The 7,441-nt window shown below is 40.2% G+C and overlaps 1 long non-coding RNA gene across 5 annotated transcripts; it reads right to left on the bottom strand.

Moving 5' to 3' along the window:
- Nucleotides 1-1,083: 1,083 nt before the first annotated feature.
- On the bottom strand, nucleotides 1,084-6,074 carry LOC147302783 (uncharacterized). 5 transcript variants are annotated; one of them, XR_015127221.1, is made up of 8 exons: nucleotides 5,850-6,074; nucleotides 5,609-5,771; nucleotides 5,427-5,477; nucleotides 3,727-3,943; nucleotides 2,434-2,564; nucleotides 2,072-2,179; nucleotides 1,845-1,966; nucleotides 1,088-1,702 (listed from the first exon to the last, which is right to left on the bottom strand). It is a non-coding gene; the product is annotated as an uncharacterized LOC147302783 (long non-coding RNA). The 5 variants fall into 5 exon arrangements; XR_015127218.1 differs by having other exon boundaries at nucleotides 1,096-1,702; nucleotides 2,434-2,559; nucleotides 4,920-5,477; XR_015127217.1 differs by having other exon boundaries at nucleotides 1,096-1,702; nucleotides 4,920-5,477.
- Nucleotides 6,075-7,441: the final 1,367 nt, after the last annotated feature.

The raw sequence follows: 7,441 nt of genomic DNA on the forward strand, positions 1-7,441 counted from the left end.
TTTAAAAAGTATAATAGTAATAAACACCAAAAGTCATAGCCGGCATTAGCAGAAAGAGCAGAACAGTTTAGAGTTTGAACGGTGAAAATAGCACAAAAATTGTGGAAGTAGATCCACGGCGAAAAGTGTACGGAAACACCCGGAATAATAAAGAATAAAGAGAAACAGGAACTCAATAGTGTGGATGCCTATTAAGGCATCCACACAATAAGGGTTTCTCTGCGCCCTTATCTACCCCATACTCAAAGAGCTGCGGGCAGAGAGGGTGACAGGAGAGGATGGCACTGAAGAGAAGATGCTCGGTTTCTGGAGTCTCCTGGTCCTGTCAGTATTAGTAGGATGCATCTGCTGTGTCTTCTCGTGGATGCTCACCTACCTTGACTCCTTCCAGCCTGGTATGGATTTCCCAACACAGTGGCCCACGTCAGAGACGTTTAATATTGATTACATATGTCTGAATTGCTAACCCTAACCCTAGCTCAACAGACCACAATGCCCTGGACTGTCAGTATTATTACATGCTGTGAACATAAGTAGCTTTGATCACAGTTTATGTTGTAAAAGAGAAGGAATATTGGAAAAAAGATCAACATTGTGATATTATTTCTTCCAAACTGACCAGAAACATGCTTGTCATACTCTCACAGCAAAGGATCAGACTCACTGTGCATGACGGCTCAGGCCAATGATGTCTGTTAGATTGTCAGTTGTTTAGTGCTTCTGTACAGTTAGGGTCACCGTCTCTATTTCAGAATAATTAATATGCGGAAAACACTAAAAGTTGATTGTCTTCCAATATTCTAGCATAATTAAAAAACTTTGACTTTAAGTACATATTATTAGTCCTAATGCCAGCATGATTCTTCATAACTCCTGCTTTGAAATACTGAACTTTGAAATTGACCTGATGAAAGATCATTTACAGTGGCACTCTGTCAGGATCATTCTGACTGTAAGATCACTGTATTAATCTGAATCCTTCTGAAATGTGCTGTGAATGAATGCTGATGCAACTCACTGTGGGAAAGCTGTTAATAAAAGGAATCTGTGACACATGCAACACATTCACAGAGGAAGAGGACACAAAGGGAGGACACGCAGAGGCTGTGTTGAAGTCAGAAATCCAAATCTTTATTAAAAAACAGGCGGCGGTAACAAACAGGAAGACGAGCAGTCCATCAAACAGTCTACAGGGTCAAACATACAGAGAATTCAAACAGCAGTAAAAAATAACTGGACACTGAAAAACTTAAAGCAATGTGTGACGCAATAGAAGGAAGCAGCGCAGTATATTCACTGAATTATCATCAATTACAAAAGAGAAAAACGACGATTTCTAAGGATTATTTTCTTAAATGCAGTTAGAGTGTGGCTGGTAAAGATGGAAACATACAGAATGTAAACTGTGTGAGTTTGTGAACTTTGTTAGTAACAAATGAGGTAAAAACCCAAAACAGACAAAACACAGAAAGAGGCTCTCAGTATTCATTCATAATTAGAAAGAAACATTCTGGTCGTGGATTTTTACAGTCTTAGTTCCGCTCGCTGTCATCATTATAATCATCATGATCAATGGCGAGGTCCTGAGGTGGGTGGGGCTGTCTCTGGTGATGTCACCATGATGGAACAGCATCTGGCACGTGTTGGTGAAACATCCCAGTACACTGGTGTAGTTTCCTCTCCAGCTGTTTGACACGTGACACTTGAACATTAAGGGGAAGAAGAAGAAACAGTGTTAGGTCAGGTGACCACATGGTTTCTAAAGTAACTGACAGGAAGTAACCAGGCCGTCAGAAATGGATGGCATGTGTTTAGAGTTACTGGAGTTGGGTAACTCTACTTACCAAAAGCAGAAGCACACAGATGAAGGATCAGATGCTGAATGTTGCAGGAACATGCTCATGTGTGGTGGTCATTCAGTGCTGCTCCGGCAGGTTACACAGTCCAAGACTGATATGCTGCCCATCTGAGAGTTTGAAAACACACATGCAAAGATTTATTTTGTATTACAGTCAAAGTTGGATGTTCATTTTTGTCCTTTAAAAATGTTTGTGTATTTGAAAGCACTAACATTTAAGGATGACTTGGATCGTCTCCTTTAAAGGGGAGACAAGTGTATCCACTGATCCACGTCACTTTACCTGGATGATGACTCCTCCCCCCTCACTCAGAAACACTCCTAATATAACCAAGCAAATAAATAATATTGAAGATTTACTTACATCATTACAAAAACAGCAAAAACATCTCCCTTTGATTCTATTTCTCCATTCCTGCTGAACATCAGGCAACAAATATCTCAATAAATCACAGTAAAATGTAAAGCACATTCTTTCTCTGCTTTGTCTAACCTCTGCAGAGCCTCTGTCAAGAAAATCATAACTGTAAGCATAAAACCAAAATATACATTTCATAACACGTCACTGGACAAACCTCGGTCAGTTGATTTCCTCTGTGCAGTGCAGACGAACATCAGTCAGCAAGTGACTCTGCTGGTTCTTCTGAGGAAACACCACCGTCTCTCCACACCGTCACCATCTGTGAGCACAAACTGCCGCTCTGCTCTGCCAGCATGTAGGAATCACATATCACACACACAGGGGTGAAGAAACATCAGAGCTCAACTTTGGATACTTTAGATCTTAACAGATCAAAGCAGCTCTTAATTTCAACAATCAGACAAACAATGATACCAAACTGATTCTGTATGAATACAATATGGTATTTTCAATACAGGTGTCAAATTAATTTATTAAAACTAATACAGATATATGTATATTTTTTTGATAAATTAGTTTGCTAAATTATAAGAATATATTTTTTATTTTTTTTTCATTTAACAATTGCAACTGAAAGAAATTAAATATTGAACAAAAATATATTGTCACATTCTGAGCATGCTCAGCACGCTGACAGACTTGAAGTTGCTACAGATTTTAAGAATGTCACAGGCTGGGTCTCTGACCCAGCGCTCTGAGTTCATTTTTGTATTTGTCTCATTTTGATATGTGATTAGTTTTGTGTCATTTCCTATCTAGCTTTAGTTTAAGCTGTTATTTATTATTGTTCCCTTGGTTTTCTATGTTTTGGGTTCTTGTATTATTCTTCACGTATTAGGTATGTTAAGTTGTGTTGTCATGTCTAGTTTTAGTATTTCCCGTTTTATTCTGACAGTGTCATGTGTTCTTTGTTCATTGTATTTAGCTTTCCTCCTCCTGGTCCTGTCATTTAGGTTTATGTCAGTCAGCTGTTTCCCCCATGTGTCTCCACTTCCCCTGATCACCTCATGTATGTATTTAAGCCCTCTGTTTTCTGCATGTCATTGTCGGGTCGTCTGTTTACCTCACCTCACCTCAGTCATAGGTCTAGTTTTCGTCTGTTATTTCCACGTTAGTCATAGTCTTAGCCTGTTTATTTCCACCTCAGTCATAGTTATAGTTTTTGGTCTCAGTACCGTTTAGTATTTTGTTTCTTAGTGTCTTGTCAGTTTACTTTGGTTTCCTGGTTTACTTCTGCCGTCATCTAATAAAGGATCACTTTTTCTGTTCAACCTTCAACTCCTCGTCCTCATCTGCTTTTGGGTCCTGTTTCCATTACACACCGGCGCACCCCGCCGTGACAAAGAAGTGATAATTATGGGGAAGAAACTTCTCTTGTTCATCCGTTTAATCAAACATTTGATGCCTCAGCTGTCTCAGTCTATAGCGTTCTGCAACTACAACTAACCTGAAGCTTGGATTTGGCTGCAGGTGCCCCTGTACATCCTTCTCAGATGTGGGTACCAGTTAATCCCACTTCTTCCTGACCTTTGCTTCATCACAAGACCAAAGGTGGCATCCCGTGTCACAGTCTTATCATCATCCAGAAGAAACATTTGAAGAAACATCATGGAGAAGAAACATTTACGCGCCTCCTGGTTTTGTTTTCTGATCCTGCGAAAAGACTGAGGACAAAGCCCAGAGAACACGAGATACACAACATTCAGACTCAACAGCCTCCATAAATGAAGAGCACCAGGTTGGTTCAGTTATAGTAGATATGAGCATACTTCACATTACTGGGTATGAATAATAATGAGGAGGCAAACTTTGAAGATGCAGAGCATGATGTCCCATCATCAGACTGTAAACAAACATCCACCAGGCTTCTTTGTTGCCAAAATTGATGATTCTCCTATCAGGGATCAGTAGAGTGTATTAACGTGTGGTATAAGCAGCAGTCACTGAAATATTACTGTTTCAGATAAGAAATCTAGGACATAAAAGCCAGGGTGGGAGGGATCTCTGCAAACTGACTTACCTCTGCAAGTGTGAAGCTCAACAAAAATCTGACTCTCCAGTCACAGATAGGGGTGGGTATTGATAAGATTTTCACGATTTGATTCCATTTTCGATTCTGTTTAACGATTCGATTCTTTATCTATTCTTTTTAAAAAAGGAGAACACTAAGGTCGATTAGCTTAGAACTTTGTTTTATAGCTTCTCTTTGAACAAGATATAAATTTAGGAGTAACATGGCCTTACAAACACAGCAGTGAGATCTTAAGAGATCCAGCCTACGGCTCTTCAATGGGGTGTCACAGGGTCCCCAGGAAAAGAAATTGTAAATGTAAAATAATAAAATAAATATTCTTCTGTAGCAATAACAAAGTATAACATAAATTAATCTGTAGCAATTACACAAGAATATCCAGTAATGTCCCTGTGTACAAAAGGCCAGCCAGTTCACAGAACTCATGAACGGAGCCACATCTGCGGAGTAAGATATCAGCATACTGCTGCCGTTTAGCCAATGAGCGGTGAGGCAACCCATTCTCTTCGCCAATCAGAAGACACAATTCTACCTCATCACTACGCACACGTCGACGCAGAGAGTTCGGTCGGAGCTGCAGGTGGGAAGAGTCAGCAGAGTTTACTCACCGTGTGGATTTTCGTTCCTTCTAATGCTGTTAGCGGTGTGCGTCCATGAGACTGTAAGTTTCTGTGTTTTATCGTGTTTGTTCTTTGCTGCGGCCATTATCCTCCCTTGTTTAATCCTTGGCGCATACTTTGTTTACCGATTGTTACTGCCGTTTACTGCGAAGCAGCCTCTGCCGTGCGGTCATTAAGGGACCGTCACTAATTTCTCATGTTAGCTCTGATGTAAAGTGCCTAGTTAGGATTTATGTAAATAGTAAAATTAGCATTTGTTGACACTCCCTTATTTTGGTTGAATGTTCCACTATCCAGTATTGTTTGTATTGTTGTATTACACATTTAATTCACTCTGTTCACATAATTATGGAAGACTTTTATGTTCTTTCCAACAGAAACCACACCATCACTCACCACACGGCATATAGCATTTTACAGCCTGTTAAATCCCCTCACTCACATTATGGATGTGTGCTTCGGATTCTTGTTAATAAATGAGTGAACGGCAGATACCTGAGTGGCAGTGGATTTTGTGGATACGCCATCTGTTCTTATCGGACAACCCTGTTGAGATTGTGGATTCATAGAGTCAGCACCTTATCATCTACATCATTCATAGTCAGGAGGTCAAGTCCATCCCTCTTAAAGTGACCTCCTCCATTACACCCTGCCTACAATTAAACACATTCACTTACCGAAAATCAGGGGCATCTGCTGTGGCAAATGGGTGCAAACCTTTTACCACAAACTTAGTCACTGCTTCGTCTATCCTGGCCTGAAAGGACACCGGTAGACTGCAGCAACAACTGCCAGCACCTGAGCCAGCCAGACTCTGTCTGTCTCTCTCATCATGGTCACCTAAATGCACAGTAATAGCAGGTTTTGTAATAAGGCAGATCGCGCTAACATAATATGCACTGTTAGTTGATTATTTACCTGCCGCATTAACGGGAGAGGACGTGCAAACGTTACTGCTGCTGCTGGGTTGAGATTCACGAGATTCATTTAAGGTCATCGCGTCTTTTGTGAGCAAATGCTTTTGCATATTCGTAGTGTTTCCTCCCTTAAATGAAATATCCACTTTGCAAGTATTGCAAGTTCCCCTGTTGTCATCCGTTCTCGTAAAGTATAATCAAACTTTTGAGCGTTTGAGCCGCTTAGGCGCCGTATTTCCTGCCAGGTAAATGATGCTCCGCAATGTGGTGACGTCATTCTGGGCGACTGGAATTGATAAGGGAATCGTTTGCAAAAATGGCAAACAGTTCCAAGTAGAGCTGGGCGATATGAGATTTTTTCATATCACGATATGTTTTTTCATTTCAGGCGATAACGATATCTATCACGATATAAGCCAAATAACTATATTTGTAAGATTTAAATGTGCTGTTGCTCACAAGTAAAATGTGAAATAATCAGCAGCTTGTTTTTATTTAAATATTTATTTCCCATAATAAGTTCAACAGGGTAGATGTACTTAAGGAACATGAGACTTTTTCAGATAAATAAAGGCAAATATTGCAAACTACACAAAAGGCAGCCGCTAAAGCGTTTAAGTTTCAAAATAGAACAAACGAAACAGACTAAATTGTCAATTCCACTTAGAAACAAAATATTAATTCTAAAAATAAATCTTAGTTTGTTTTACAGAAGAACAGACAAAACTGACTAACTTTTGTCAATATCAAATAAACTGAGAACTAAAAGGAAATTCTCAATCTCTCCTTGTTGTATAGCTTAGCTTTTCAAACAGTTTTAACAGTTACTTTAGTCTGACAAAAGCCGAATGACAAATTAGCGCTTCCAGTCAGAGACTGAGGCTACGTCCACACGTACACGGGTATTTTTGAAAACTGAGATTTTCCGTTTTCGTTTTAAAAAATAATCCCGTCCACACATAAAGGCAGAAATGAAGGAAAACGCTGCTATGAACATGCCAAAGCAGCAGGTGGCGCTAGATTCCTAACCATGCAGAAATGTTGGCCAATCAGAAGTCTAGAAGCCTCGGTGGGAAAAAGTAAACAAAGCTGGGGCATAGAAGCAGAACCGAGTCGTATGTGTGGAGGGACAGTAACTGTGTGTATATGTGAGCATTTAAACACTGCAGAGAGTAGAATTAACAGTATTGTAGAAATTCATTTCACCGAAACAATAACGTGGCGCACAGTGTGACGCATGCACCAGTTTATTGTATTTCCAGACTTGCTTTCGGCACAATTTACAGTACACGCTACTCTGTTTTTGTCAGACTTGAAATAGCCGAAATACCTTCACACTACGGAACTTCTATGGCTCTTCCGTTCGACAATCTCTCCGGCATTGGAACCATCATCTGTTTTCTCTTCGGTCACGCTCGGTTGATTTTTCTAGTCGGCACACTCATTTCCTCCATTACGCGCTGGCTGCTTCCCAAACAAACCCATGTGCGGCTTGGCACTTGTGCTGTACGTAACAAGTCACGCGACGTGACGCTGCGGCTGTGATTGGTTCGGCTCTGCGCTACTTAATTTAGATTGGCTGACCTTTTTTTT

Source organism: Aulonocara sp. 'chitande type north' Nkhata Bay, linkage group LG23 (genome assembly GCF_057382095.1).
Source record: "Aulonocara sp. 'chitande type north' Nkhata Bay isolate Kocher_YH1m ecotype deep benthic linkage group LG23, A_spYH_male_GT1.1, whole genome shotgun sequence".
Lineage (NCBI taxonomy): Eukaryota > Metazoa > Chordata > Actinopteri > Cichliformes > Cichlidae > Aulonocara > Aulonocara sp. 'chitande type north' Nkhata Bay.